At 39.7% G+C, this 13,959-nt stretch overlaps 1 pseudogene; it reads left to right on the forward strand.

Moving 5' to 3' along the window:
• The first annotated feature begins 7,072 nt into the window (after window positions 1-7,072).
• LOC138834915 (mitochondrial import receptor subunit TOM40 homolog pseudogene) lies at window positions 7,073-7,722 on the forward strand (annotated as a pseudogene).
• The last annotated feature ends 6,237 nt before the right edge of the window (window positions 7,723-13,959 follow it).

The following is a 13,959-nucleotide window of genomic DNA, read 5'->3' on the forward strand; positions in this document are numbered from 1 at the left end:
AGGAGAGAGAGGGGGAGGGAGGGAGGGAGGGAAGAAGGGAGGCAGGAAGGCAGGCAGGAAGGCAAGAAGGAGGGAAGGAAGGAAAGAAGGAAGGAAGGAAGGAAGGAAGGAAGAAAGGAAGGAAGGAAGGAAGGAAAGAAGGAAGGTAGGAAAGAAGGAAGGCAGGAAGGAAGGAAGGAAGGCAGGGAGGGAGGGAGGAAGTGAGGGAGGGAGGGAAGGAGAAAGAAGGAGGGAGGGAAGGAGAGAGGGAGGGAGGGAGGGAGGAAGAGAGAGAGGGAGGGAGGAAGGAAGAGAGGGAGGGAGGAAGGGAGGAAAGGATGGAGGGAGGAAGGAAGGAAGGAAGGAAGGAAAGAAGGAAGGAAGGAAGGAAGGAAGGAAGGAAGGAAGGAAGGAAGGAAGGAAGGAAAGAAGGAAGGAAGGGAAGGATCCAGAAGCTGGGAATATAGTATGCACCAGGTTGCTGCTCTTGACTTCTAAAAACTAATCAAAATGGCTGAAGGGTGATTGGAAAAACAGTCAGCAATTATAACATTTTTAAATTGGAAGCAGGAGCAAGGCCAAGCTAGAGAAAAGTATAATTTAGTGTGTAATCAATTAGCCGATTAGATTTTCCATGAGATTGGGTTTTAGACCCAAATGGATTACAGTAGTGATTTTAGGCACAGTCTTGTGCAACTATCAGTCATGTATGTGGGAGGCTGGAGTAGTGGAAGATATCAAATATTTAAAAGCTTCTCTAATTAATTTAATGAGTTATAACAATAGAGGCAAGATGTAAAATGCCGTAATACAAGGCTAAAGAGAAACTGGCAGACAATTCCATCTCATCCTGTAGTGTGTGGAATACACATATGGTCCTGCACCAGGGGCTGCAAAACAGTGAATGATTCGTACACCAAATGTGTGGAAATCCTGCACCTCACAGAGAGTGAAGGGGCAAGAAAAGCTTGTCCTTGAATTCTAGACCTTTATTGCCATTTTCTTTCTGGCTCAATATCAGATTTGATCTGCTCCATATGGTGTTTCTAACTTATTGTAATTCATCTTCAATACAGTCTTCTTGGGGATTTTAATTGCTTACTTCCAACACTAATTTCCATTTCTGTGAAGACAGAGGAAATAGATTTGCTCCCCTTTCAATAATGCCAGAAGAAAACACGAACAAAGAAAAAACAAAACTACTCAGCATGAATGATATTTAGTTTTTCCAGTGAAAGGTCTGCACTGTGTCAAATATATGCACCTGTATACAGATGAATCTTTTAAATTCTTTATTCAGATTTCTGGAAGGGTGACTGGAAGGGTCTGTAATATTTAAAGTTAAGCTACTATTGTTAGTGACCCAATAGAGTGGGACCCATGGATTGCAGAATTTTTTTAACATTTGAGAAAAATTCTAATTATTCTTCCTTCCACATTAAGCTAAAATAGTTAAGGAGAGTAAAAGATTAAGAAGTTCAGTCAGTCAAGTTTTAAAGGGAAGTAGCCTGGAAATATTTTGGTGATTTTTCTGTAATGCCACCCTAAGGTAAAATAAAGAGAGTGGAAGAATTAAAGTGTTCATCCACTGGAAGATTTCTTTCATTAATGCTTTCAGCTACATAGTCGCCTGTATCTTCAGCAGTCAGTATCAGCCATCTAGCAAAGCATCACCTGCTAGTAGCAACTGATGCCTTAAGTTCAAGAGCCTCCATTTGGAGTCAGGCACTTTACCATTTCTTATTTTTCCCTTCCCTTGCTATCCTGAGCCTTCAGTCATTACTTCAAACCATACTATTTTCTCATCCACTTGCTTTCTGATTATCTCAACATTCTGATGATGATCTCCTTATGGTCACCACTATGAAGCTTTTCAGTTAGAGGATTTCCCAATTACACAGACATTTATTTTTGCAATCAGGTGCTCTGCTTTTCTTCAGTCACAAATAAGTTATTCAAGATTAGGCCTTTGACTTTCCTCCATCAGATTCTACCTGTCCTTTAACCTGGTTCTTTTTCTGTAGCCCAAACCCATGCTCTGCTTTCTCCCTAACACCTCTCTCTCTTTTCTTTGTCTGGAGCCTTTCTAATTTTTCCTTTCATAAGAAATAGTTTCCATTTTACAGGAAATATTGACATAGTTTCCATTCTTCTCCTTCAATTCATCCTTCAACCCATAGCAATCTGATTTTCCTTCCCATTTCTCTATTCAGCTTCTCTTGCTAAAGTTTCCATTGGACTCCTTGTTGCTGAGCACCATGGACCAGTGTAGGGAGTTTCCCACTGTTTGGCATTTTTGATTCCTTATTCCCTTTGTTTCTTCCTTTTGCCTTGGATGTTGTGATTTGTTCCTGTTTCCATTCTACTTCTATTCCTTCCAAAGTCTCTATGGGGTCATTTCTCTCCTAACCTTGACCTACTACCCTTTTTCTTTCCACGAACTATTTGTCTGTTCTAGTAAACTGTTTCAGAATACTCTCATTAGTATGCAGATAAGTCGTACACTTTGCTCCTAAGTTTCCCAACCTCCTGTGAACTCAAGCTCAGAAGATTTAGCATATGTCCATTGGAAGCCCCACCAGCTTTTCAAATTTGCTATCATCCAATCTGAATTTACTACATACATTAAATATCCATACCTTCTTTCTCCTACACAGTCATTGCTCTTCTTCCTATGTTCCCATCCTGAGTAATAGAGCCTAAATCCACTTGGTCATTCAACCTAAGCACTTGTAAGGCAATTTAGACTCTCTTCCCCATCTCCACACATTTGATTCTTCCATTTTCTTTATTTTGAAAACTTTTCTTGGATGTATGCCTCACCTTATCCCTGCAAGCATTACCATGGTTCATCCCTATTCATGGCCTTAGTAGAAAAAAACTAGTTTTTATTTTTTTTTCCACCCAGGGGCAGGACAGAATTGGAATTGAAATTACAACTCCTTTTTGTTTTCTGTTGAGACTGTTGATCAGTCTCAGGGATTTTTTAATTTTAATTTTTCTACCTTTTGTACTTATATGGACCAATTCCTTACAATTAAATTAATATTTACACCCCTCTCTCCCTTTCTTCCTCTCTCTCATTGTCTCATATATCTGATGATATACATTTATACATGATGTTCATGATCCTGTTATTTAAAGAACTGTGACTAATCCAGGTCTTATGTTTCCTCATATTCAAGGTTTCTGAAAGTGGGGCCAGCAAGGCAAGCCTTTATTTTACTCAACACCCTTGAAAGCATCTATGTTATATTACCCTTTTATAATTTAAAATCCTGCCGAAATGCTCTCCAGACTATAAGTTTCACCATACAAGGGCTCTCTCACATTTAAAATCACCATTTTCTCTCAGACAGAAAACATGTGGAACATTTTTCTTTCATTATTCTCTAGACAGTTTTTCTTTTGCATTGGTTTTCAGGGTTCAGTGTCTTCCTTTGCTATCTAGAAGGAACATAGGTTAAACTTCCTTCAGACCTGGAATAAGGAGATTTGGCAATCACTTTTGTTTTCATTATAAATAATGCAAATGATAAAATAGTTACCCTATATTTTCCTTTGCTAGTCTACCACTTCCTCCTCCTCCTCCAAATCCATTCTCAATCTCACTTTATCGAAATGCTAATCAGTAGGGCTTTTCCCACAGTTTCTCTTTTTCATCTCTTTGAGTAAACTCATTTTCATCATGTAAAAATATCAGAAGTGAGCTAATTCATTTCTTTGTTTTTCTCCCATTAGCTTATAAACTCTATGAAGCCAGGGCCCTTATTCTATTTTGCACCCCAAGATTAAGCATCAAAACCCACTTTGGACCCCTTTGTACAACTACTTATAATTACCAAAAAACAAACAAACAAACATTTTAGATTTAAGCATTTACAAGTCTATAATGCTGATAGAGAATGATTACAAAGATGTGTCCCTTGTTGATTAAATCTCTTTCCAGGTATTTGGTATGTTGAAATCAACACAGATAAAATTCCCAAGAGTTAGAATGAAGCAGTATCAATCACAAGTCTTGTGTTGCTGACAATGATTAGAGATTTTAGTAGAAAAATGAAATCTATGAGGTAGTACATATCAGGAGGTTGGAGATATCATACCTGATCACGTGGACCAAGGTTTTAAGCCTGTTTTCTGACTTCATTTCCATGGTGTCATGAGTCTAGCAATATGTTTTTGTACATAAATAGATAAAATATTTAATATTATTTGAACCTGACTATTCCACTTTGAATTTGCAAGATGCTATTGAAATGACTAGAATAATGCAGGTGAAATTATATGATCAGAACATGTAATAACATATGGAGGTAGACTATTTTCAATAGCATTAGATGTAACTAGAAATATTTGCGCTTATTAAAACTGGTCCACACTGGCCTGCTTGATTAAAACAGCTTGATCCAGTTTTCAACTAGTTATATTTGAACTAGTTCGATTTGGTTGAATTCAATTTGAACAGGCGAGGATTACTTACTTTATCCCAGAAATAAAAATTTATTCCTAGTAAACATTGTTGAATCTCCAGTGTGTAATAATTGAAGATTAATGACAAAGATTCTTTGTATTTTTAATTATATATTTTTTTTATTTTTTTAATTGTGAAAATACCATACAGAGGGATTACAATTACATAAGCAAGGTAAGAAGTACATTTCTTATCAAGCATTGTTGCCTCCTCCTTTGTTCCCCTTCCCATCCCTTCCCATCTTCCCCCACCCTCCCCATGCCAAAGTTGTAAAATTCATTTTTTGACATAATGTCCTGTACATCTCATTGTTACAATATTTTTATCCTCAAGTAGTTTTACAAGAACATGATACATCTTGGTCAATATCACCCCTCTCATTATTTTTCCTCCCAACCCCACCCCTCCTCTCAGGCTTCTTAATTTCATAGGATATATGTTGGATATTTTCTTTTCCTGCTTCCTCTCATCATTCATATATCTCTTTCCCCTTAACACCCCCTTCTCCCTGCCTACAGCACCTCAAGTACCAGTTTCTTGGTATTTATTTTGTTAGACTGTTAGTTGTTTTAAAGAGTTGTTATTTTAATTCTTCCCTGTATATACCATATTTCTGTTAATATGTTTGTCTACATATGCATATGTACCTGTATATGTCTTTTTTTGTATATGTCTTATATATTTATAATTTAGATCCTTTCTCTCTGACCTTGACTTACTTCTCTTAACATAATTTTTCCCAGGTCCATTCGCTTCTTTGCAAATAATGTAATATAATTCTTCATAGTGGATAAGTAACATTCCACTATGTACAGATACCACATTTTCTTGATCCATTCATCCATCAAAGGGCATCTGAGCTGTTTCCGCACCTTGGCTATGGTGAATAGTACAGCAACAAACATGGTTGTACAAATGGCCTTACCATATCCTGACTTGTAATATTTGGGATAAATATTTGGGATAAATATAGCAACACCACTCTTGGATACTTCTATGGTTGTTGAGGAATCTCCAGACTACTTCTACAGGATTCTTCTCACTGAAGATACAGAAGTGCTCTAAACAGAACCAGAGCCAATAGTCACATTTATCGGATAAGCATTTGAAATGTGCCTAATCTGAATTAAGTTACACTGGAAATTTAAAATATACATTAGATTTCAAAGACTTAGTTGGAGGAAAAGACAAAGTGAAATATGCCATTTTTTTACATTTGGTTACATTTTGAAGGAATATTGTGGGTACATTGGTTTAAATGAAATGTATTATTAAAGCTCATTTTATCTGCATTACTTTATTTCTTTTTAATAAAATTGCTAGCAAAATTTAATTATGTCTATGACTCCCATTATGTTTCTGTTGCCATTATACTCCCTTCAACATCTGGGATTACAATACGCCCTGGGATTGCAATATTCCCATAAGCATGAAGAAATTACCTTCTGGTAATGACAAGGCTCGGCATTTAAGAACTATCTTATTTGGTCCAAAAAAGCCCAAAACAAAACAAAACAATAAACAACTCTGTGTGTGTGTGAGAGAGAGAGACAGAGAGACAGAGAGACAGAGGGAGAGAGAGAGAGAGATTTAAGATTAAAGTCAGGGTCACGCATTTACTATGCTGGTACTCTACCACTTGAGTCACACATCCAGCCCTGTTCTCTTCCATTGGTATGGCATACTCTTTGCCTCCCCAACTCTTCCTTCTAGTATTTATCCTATACTTCTATTTTATGAATATCTCTTAAAAGGAAAAATAAAATAGATTTTGAAGTCCAGATCACAGGTAATTTGTGACCTTGATAATATCCTGTGCTTTCCTGGATCATGGTCACACCCATATTTCAGTTAGCCAATGTGATGATGTCACACACTAAACACTTTGCTAATATCAACTAATTTGTTCCATGTGGCTGTGTATGAGACTCATTCTATTATTATCTCTATTTCATGTATGGGAAATTAATACAGAAAGGTTAGCATTGGTTCCAGAACATGTAGCTCCAGTAGAGTATGGCAGAGGTGTGAGTTGACCTGTGGCCCTGGGGTGCATTCTCCTTGTGACTCATTCAGCCTCTTGAGAAAGAAGTGGTCTGCTTCTCTGAACAGGTTTATTACTATGCCCTTGATACCAGGGAGAGATGACCAATGTGTCTCACACTTTTCTGTAAGCTTCATCTCCTTTGCTTTTAGAATTTCAGTCTTCTGACTCATTTTGCCAGGGTCCTTCCTTCTGACTTCTAAGACAACAACCATCTAATCTGCCTTAACCCAAATCGTGGCACTAATATTGCATTCCCTTGCTTTCAGTTTTCAAGGGATGTGAAGATATAATCATAAATTATCAATGTGTTGATAGGAGAAAAGTGTGCTCATTCTCAACCTGCTCATCTCAATGAAGTCTGGCTGGCGGTGAGCTCCCAGGCATCGTGATAAATCACTGTGTGGGTGAGCCTTGGCATCTGTGGGAGCCGGGTTTACTCTCCCCTCATTTTCATTACAGTGCTATATTCTTCCATTCATGCATCTATATCCTGTTTTGCTCACAAAGGGATTTGAGGCAGCTTTCAAATATAAATACAATCTAATAGGATCCAATAAATAGATGAGGAAATTATGGCAGCTATTCATGTTCGCTGTGGCACAGATCCAAATGCCTGTGTTAGCTGCCTAGCACCACCCATGCTAGTGGGCGACATGGACAACTGTGGAAGCCTCAATGCTCAGGTCATGCCTTAGGTCCAAGATGGCCATTCAGACCCAGCAGTCCAAGGTCATGAGCCGACAGGTGGACACAAGTACTGGGGATCTCCAACTTCCGGGACACCCAGGACACCCTGATGTCTGGGTGGGGTCAGGCTTCCTTGTGGCCCACTACCTCCAAAGTGTCACACTGTGCCTGGCCCTGGCTGGAGAGCTGGTCTACTACTGGAAGCAGGGGAGGGGGCACAGTCATGTCTGTAGCAGGGAAATGCCCAATGAACAACGGGCTGGCAATGGTCATGCTGGCCAAGCACGCCACATACTACCACAAAGCCAGCAACCAGCAGCAGGTGGGTGTAGAGTTCAAGGCCAGCACAAGGATGCAGGACACCAGGCTCTCCTTCAGGTACCAGCGGGACCTGCCCACAGACCACCTCCTCTTCAAAGGCTCTGTGGACAGCAACTGGATCCTGGAGAAGAAGCTCCCAGCCCTGCCTATCACACTGGCCCCAGGGGCCAGGAAGCAGTTCCTGTGCAACTTCAGTCTAACCATCAGCCTCTGACCTTCCTCCTTCACCCCTTATGCCTCCCTCCCTTTCACCCTGGGTGGAGACAGTGGAGAAGGGGTCCTGCCCACCAGCAGCTGGCCAGGGGCTTCAGGATCCCACCACCAAAGGGCCTGGGGTCCCAGAGGAGATTCTGGAATCTTCCAAGGTAGAGGCAGCTGGACAATCTCAGGAAGGACTGTTGTGGCAGCTTAACCTCCACATGGGCCTCACCGAGCCCACCCAGGGCAGCCACAGGAGCTCCTACCCAGTCCACTGTACCTGCTAACCCTCCGTGTAAATCATGTTTGTAAGTTATGGAAGAACTAGGATATTTTACAGAAAAATACATAAACAAATTATGGTGGGGGGAGCCAGAAACACAAAGCATGCTCCAAGCCCACATGATCTCTTTTTTTTTCTAGTTAGAATTTTATCCTGGTCACCTTGGTAAGCAGAACCAGAATAATGGAGGGTATGTAGTAACCCTAAATTTTAAAGATGAGTCCAGAGACCAGCATAATCAGACAATTCAAGCTTTCTGTCTTCTGGGATCTCTTCAGATTTCTTCCTGTCCTTTGAAACCAGATTTCTGCCAAGCAGAAAACACTCCCATCTTCTAGAATCACCACACCAGTTTCTTGGAGAGTAAGACAGAAAACGAGAGGGAGGAGGATATGAAATTACAAAAATATGAGGAAAATAGCTCCCATTTGGTTTGGTTTGTAATTTGATAAATCCTTTCACTAAGATCTTCACTTCCTGATGCCAATATGGTAACATGGGAATTCCATAACTTATCATGTTTGGCTTAAAATATTTTGCCTTTACAATGGTGCCAAAAGGATATGCACTCAAGAATATTTTTTAAATTTTGAACTTTGATCTTCTTCCTGAAGAAGACGTGTGACATGTGGTATGTTACCCTCAATACTGGACAGTGTCCATGAGCTCACAGCTCTCCATTAGCCACTCAATTATGACAAACATACTATGACATACATGACTAAATTACAATGTTTTGGTAAGCTAGGTATATTAAATGCATCTTCAACTTAATAATTTTCAACTTACATAATGACTGAGGACTAGCTATATTTTAGAGTTCCCCTTCTATAGGAAGGAGCAAAGTCCCAATGATCATTTTGGGAATGTTAGTTGAAGATGCAGATAAGTTTGCCTGAGTCAGCAAGAAAGATTACAAAAAGAAAATAGGAAAAAATGAACTAGACAGAATTTGAATAAAGTAGAATGAATACTGACTATAACTTAGATGGAAGGCGTTCACAAACCCGGTTCTGAGCTTCCTGTCAGACAAAGGGAAGGGAAAACACAGGTTTTACATAGCTTAAATTTTCTTACTGTGAAGTCAACACAAAATCCTACAACTCAGACCATGGAAGAGAATAGTGTATTGATAGCTCAGGATGCCATTAATGCATCCTGTATGATATAGTGTTCTCCACAATTATACACCTTGAATAAATGTCCTGCAACATCTCATAACCCTGGCCCCGAGGAAAATCTGTAAAACCCTTTATAAACATTACCTTGTTTAGCCTGCTCTTTAATATAGTCAGCATATTTCCATAGCTGATAAATCATTAGTCACTAATAAGTGAGATTTGGGTTTTATACCTTTTATTTTTGGATGATGTCTATCAGACAAAGTTAATGAATGTAAATAATTTATGGGATCCTTTCTAGGCCTTTGTCCCAGTCTTGAGAGGTTTCCCCTACTTATCCTTGAATTCTGTCTATGGCTCACAACTCGGGCTAAACCCTTCACTCAGCTCAAGGGAAGCCCCTTGCTAGATTGAGGTGAGTTAATCAAATTCTCTCCATTGAGAAATTAAACCAAGAAACACAAATCCTGCTACAGTGATTGATTATGGAGAAGTGAGCTACAAGAGTCAGAGTACATGTAGCAGTAGTGTTTGATTCTTTCTAAAAACAAAACAAACAACACTAAAGCAAAAAGGGCTAGAGGCTTAAGTAGTACAGTGGCTGCTTAGCAAGCACAAGTTAGTAAGTTCAATACTGTAGGAGGGGAGGAAGAAGAGCAAGAGAGGAGGGGGAGGGGGAGGAGGGGGGAGGGGGAGGGGAGGGGGAGGGGGAGGAGGAGGAGGAGGAGGAGGAGGAGGAGGAGGAAAGACAGCATAGCTTGTGGGTGTTATATAGTTTGTAGCCAAACCAGAGACACAGAAAACTTTCAGGGACACAGAAGCCCTAACACTTGAGGAAGAAGCAAATTCTATCTCCCATGAATTGTTCCTGCATTACTTGCCTGTGTCTCTTGTCAAAAGGAAGCAAAAAGCTATAACCCTATTTACTTGGCCCTCTTTTCTCTCATTCCCTTCACCCACTGTTCCTTCAGTCATGCCCCATCCTTCCTAAGAAAATGGCAGGATACCCTAGGAGCCATTGCCCTAGTGAAGTCAATAGTCAGGTCCTGTAGTAAACTAATAGCTGGTTCGGTGATGACATCTGATATTTATGCTGTTAAATGTGTTCACTTATGAACATGCAAATGGAAAACTTGGAAACTTTTAAGAGTGCCTCATTCACTATGGGAGACAATATCTCAAGTACCTTCAGGAAGAAATTGACTCTCCACTCCCCAGGAAACAGGATGTCAAGTATTAGCCCCAGATCTTGCAGATTAAGTTGGCAGTTTACTGCAGCAGGAGACCCAGAGAAATCAATACGGCAACAATTATGGTTACAGCATGAAAGTATCAGCCAGAATAAGCACGGCGGAGATCCCATTTCATGCTACAGACCAGCAGCTCCATTTCCTAAGAGATGAACATTTCAGCTCCTACTACTTAGATATCCAAAACAATACTATCCTTTTAAGAGCGCTCACAAGCCTGCTATCCTGCTAGCTGGCAATAAAGCAGCATGCTCTGGTAGATGTAACTGGCCAGAGTAAATGCTTGTTCTATCAAGAAGTGGTGTCTCAGTTGGCCACAAAAATAGCTGAAGTTGAAGATGCCAGGTTTCCCAACACCATACATCTGAATGTCATATATCTCTAGTCTGTTAAGTACTTCTTCAAAGTGATGGGTTAAAATAGAGTTACAAGGCACCAGAGAGGACCCTCGCTGAACTGAAGGATCCTCAGTGCAAGAGAGATCCCAACTGATATCTCCCCCCTTAGATATGGGCTCAGCAAAACAGTCTCCATATCCAGCACTCTTAGCGAACATGACTGGGGTTGTGGTTTGATTATAGAAGGTCCCTCTCAGGGTCATTGATTGAATGCTTGATTCCCAGAGGGTGCTGCTATTTGGGGAAATGGTAGAAACTTTAGGAAGTGTCTCATAGGTAGAAGAAGTAGATCACTCCTGAAAGTTGTGCCTGGTCCCCAGGCTCCTCCTTTCTCTGCTTCATCTCCACTGTGAGGTGAAAGGCTTCCTCTTCCTAAGGCTCCATCACCATGATATTGTCTATCACCATGAGCTCAGAAGCAATGAGTCAAGGACTAGGCACTGAAATCTCTGAACAATGAACTAAAGTAAATCTTTTCACCTTAAGTTGTTGGTCACAGCAATGAGAAAGTTAACTAATACACTATTCTAACAGCTAACTTCAGAACTTCACTAAGAATAGTAACACATTTCTGTCATTGAAGTGCCATCCTTAATATTACGCTTGCCTAAATTTTTTCTGGGTTAGTTGAAGGGGGTCTGCGGTGACCATGTTACCACTTTGGAATGGCTGGGTAAGGATTACTTTGGCATCTTCCAGAGAACTAATGGATAAGGAAGGTGTTCTCATCTTGAAGGTACATCAAGATCTCCTGAAAATTTCACATAATGTTTCCAATGCACAAATCTATTGTCACTTATTCTCTCATGAGAAATTATCAAGTATTTAGGAAGGACTACTTTGATCTCTGACACTAGCTTTGATTCTTATTTGTCTGGGTATGCTTTGAAACAGTGAAGAAACACTTTTTCTTAGTTAAATACACTGATTGGACTTTGTGGGTTAGTTATCAATAAACTGAAGAACTGTTTTTTTTTTTAAAGAAGACAGAGAATACACAGAGATAATATACAAAGAGAAGAGAGATTATGTAGCCCAGGAGACAGACTATGAAAGAAGCTATCTGGGAATCTCTCTATTCCAGACTCCAGAAGCCTAAAAATGTATGTATCCTAAAAATGATTCCCTTTCTTACTTAAATCAATTTGTGTGGGGTTTTTATTACATCCAACAAGCCGCCAGTGTCGCAAGAGTACTAAGATGCCAACTACTCAAAGCCAGAAGGAAAGAAGCAAGTTTGGATAAACTGCTTAGAGTACATTCTGTCTCTGAATAATGGGAGATAGAAGAATTGAAACACATTGTTGAAATGGAGTGAAGTATTAGGTCTGCTACACACCACATTATTCTTTTTAGAAAAAAAGCATATGTCTTGTGAAGAAAGGTAATTTAATTCAAGTGATAATGGATACTCACTCTTAAGGTAGTCAATCTTCAAAGAAAGAATCCAAAAGATTTGTTTTGGTTTGTACAAAACTATAGCAGTAAAATGTCTTGAAAAGTACTCTATCTTTTATGAATTCCAAGCTTCAAGAAAGAGTGCAAGCTGAGCACAATGGCTCCCACCTGTAATCCTAGCCACTTCAAAGGTGGAGATGAGGTGAATTGTTGTTTGAGGCTAGCCCTGGAGAAACTTAGCAAAACCCTCATCTCAATCAATAAAAGTCCTCAGCTAACAGGAAACATAAATATGAGACTCGCAGTCCAGGCCAACCCGGGGCAAAAGTGTGAGACTATTAAAAAGTAATAACTATAGTAAAGTGTTTGAGAATATGACTCACGTGATAGGACATCTGCATAGCAAGCACGAGGACCTGAGTTCAAACCTCAGAAGCCCCAAAATATAAAAAGTTCAAAACCATTTTAAATTAGATGAGCATGCCACTTGACATGGACAGTCACAGCTTGTGGCTCTTTTGAGACTGAGGTAGGTTAGCTATAGAGAAAAAAAAATACTGAAATCAACTCCCTCTCCTGATCAAGCCCTGGGTAACAGGTTAGTGGTTAGTTTACAATTAAGACTTCTCTCTAGGGATAGAAAAACTTTGGGCCAGTTCTAACCAAGCTGAAGCCCCTGGTCAGGGAAACCCTTTGGGTTCTGAGCTTGACTTCTGTGCAACACATTTCTGCTTAAGAATTCATGAATATGTGTTGCGTATGGACAAATGTTTATAATTACATTGTTTTGTACATGTGCAATCCCTTCCAAAAATCGTCCAAGCCATGACCTTCGTTTCCCTAAGATCAGCCCACTATCATTTATATCTATATATGTATATATATATGTATATATATATATGTGTGTGTGTGTGTGTGTGTGTGTGTGTGTGTGTGTGTGTGTGTGTATGTAAGTATATTAAGCTCCTTGCTTTGCCACTTAACTTGTGTGTGTGTTTGTGTGTGTGTGTGTGTCCATTCAGTTCTTTGCTAGAGACACCAAAGGTCTTGAGATCTTCCTTTACCTTTGTGACTACTAACTGGTAACAGGACCAGGTTGTAATTGAGCTAAATCAACTGGAAATAAGCTGGATTCTTTCATCAAAAGGAAAGTGTGACAAAGGAGAAGTTCTGCACCATGGATCTTGTTCTGGAGTGACTCTCACCCTCCCACTGACTGAACCACTGGTCAGCTGAGCTTAAGTACCACAGAGTTACCATAACCACCAGATACACATTTGGAAATAAAGACAGCAATAATTCCACCTAGGACCACTGTGAAGATCAAGGTTGGAAAGTAGTGTTCAGTGCATGTATTATTTCCACATTTTGATATTGTTTTGATAATTAAAGATACTAAACATCACAGATCCCGGAATCCTAGACTTCACTAGAGAAGCCAAATGTTTCCTGTGATCAATTCTTCCTGATAATCCCTAAGAAGACTGGTCTTTTGTTTTATGTGAAACAGTGAAACATGGTGACAGGGGCATAACAAGGATATTTCCCTAATTCTCACTGATGTTTCCTGAGATACTATTTCTGTGTTTGGATGCTTGAATTCATAGTGAAGTTATTCTTCCTATTTCCTCTGGGAATCTTATTTCCCTGGTCGATCTCTCTCTCTCTCTCTCTCTCTCTCTCTCTCTCTCTCTCTCTCTCTCTCTCTCTCTCTCTCTCTCTCTCTCTCTCTCTCTCTCTCTCTCTCTCTCTCTCTCTCTCCCTGTATGATTATTTCCTTAATACTTACTTTTTAGTCAAATG

The sequence above is a fragment of the Dipodomys merriami genome, unplaced genomic scaffold, assembly GCF_024711535.1.
Source record: "Dipodomys merriami isolate MVZ:Mamm:240054 unplaced genomic scaffold, mDipMer1.0.p SCAF_22, whole genome shotgun sequence".
In the NCBI taxonomy this organism is placed as follows: domain Eukaryota; kingdom Metazoa; phylum Chordata; class Mammalia; order Rodentia; family Heteromyidae; genus Dipodomys; species Dipodomys merriami.